The sequence below is a fragment of the Macrobrachium rosenbergii genome, chromosome 44 (genome assembly GCF_040412425.1).
Source record: "Macrobrachium rosenbergii isolate ZJJX-2024 chromosome 44, ASM4041242v1, whole genome shotgun sequence".
NCBI lineage: Eukaryota > Metazoa > Arthropoda > Malacostraca > Decapoda > Palaemonidae > Macrobrachium > Macrobrachium rosenbergii.
Genome location: NC_089784.1, coordinates 15,308,004 through 15,309,435, shown reverse-complemented (window position 1 = coordinate 15,309,435; position 1,432 = coordinate 15,308,004).

Genomic DNA, 1,432 nt, shown 5'->3' with positions numbered 1-1,432 from the left:
GCCTCTCCCAAGACACTTGTCTGCGCGCACATGCGAGTGCACACGTGTGTGTTACTTCAAATATGTGTATGTATGTGCAGTATCTATGTGTATATTTATGTATTAAAACTATCCGATGATCATGGAGTAAAATTCATTTTATTTTCTTGCCTCTGTCGCTCATCATCTCTAAGCAAATCATTCTGTACAGGTCAATTACCATTTAGGCTCGTTTACACCTTTTACATCAGAGGGGTAAACAGGGATTTTTCCCTAGGAAGCCATTGAAGGGAGATATCAAGTCTAAGCCATCACAGCAGCCCTGTTTTCTTTCCCTTTCTGCTACCTGGCGGTTTGTCGTTTCCTTACTGACCTATGCTTACCGAGGTCTTACTACCTGCCAAGGATCCCCGGGCGTAAAAGCAAAGGTTCTCGAGGTATTGCTGGTCGAAATAAAGGTTAAAAACCTCTGGTTTCTATTGTCATTTTAAAAGGGATGCAGTATTCAGTATTTATTAAGTTAAACTCTCGCCACAGGAAAGGCAGCCGTCAGAAAAATGGAAACTTTTTATTAAAAATGAGATTCTGCTGAAGCAGCAATTATCTTCAACGAAACATGTTTACGCAACGGTTTCGTTCCCAAACATCAACAACAGTATTATTATTATTATTATTATTATTATTATTATTATTATTATTATTATTATTATTATTATTATTATTAGTAGTAGTAGTAGTAGTAGTAGTAGTAGTAGTAGTAGTAGTAGTAGTATAAAATCAAGCACCTGAATTCTTAAAGTTTGACAAAATATAATGTCAATTTGAATTTGCTGTTTTTGTCAAATGGAACGAATTTACAACCAATAGAGTTAGGAACTAAAATTACAAAATTTCCTCAGTTTTCAGTTTACTCTCTTGAAGGGACCAGTGCCTTAAAACACATTGTCTCCTTTTTCTTCAGACGTGACTTCGTCACTTCATATACCTTCGTATAACGTCTTCTTAAAGAATCCAGGAACCTGTGAGGTCGTCTTCAGCTCCTGTCGGATCCGTTTCCCCCTAAGAGATCTTCGAAGCCTTTCGTCTCCAGGACGGACCAAATCCCATTCCTTCTCCATTAAAAATCCAAAGGCTTCAGAGCCTGGATATCGTCTTGAAGACTTCGGAAGCCCCAAAAGTCTCCTGAATTCATCTCCAAGAAAGTGGTCTTGTTCATCTCCAAGAACGTGGGCTTCCCCAAAGAAATCTTCGAAGCCTTTCAACTCCGTAAAACTCTGTTCTCTAGTATTGTGCAAGAAATCCAAAGGTTACAGAGCCTGCAGATTGTCTTGAAGCCTTCGGAAGCGCCAGAAGCCTCAGGAATTCCCAGAAGCCTTCGGAATTCCCAGAAGCCTTCGGAATTCCCAAAAGCCTTTGGAATTCCCAGATTCCCTACTGTCACCCTGGGAGGACA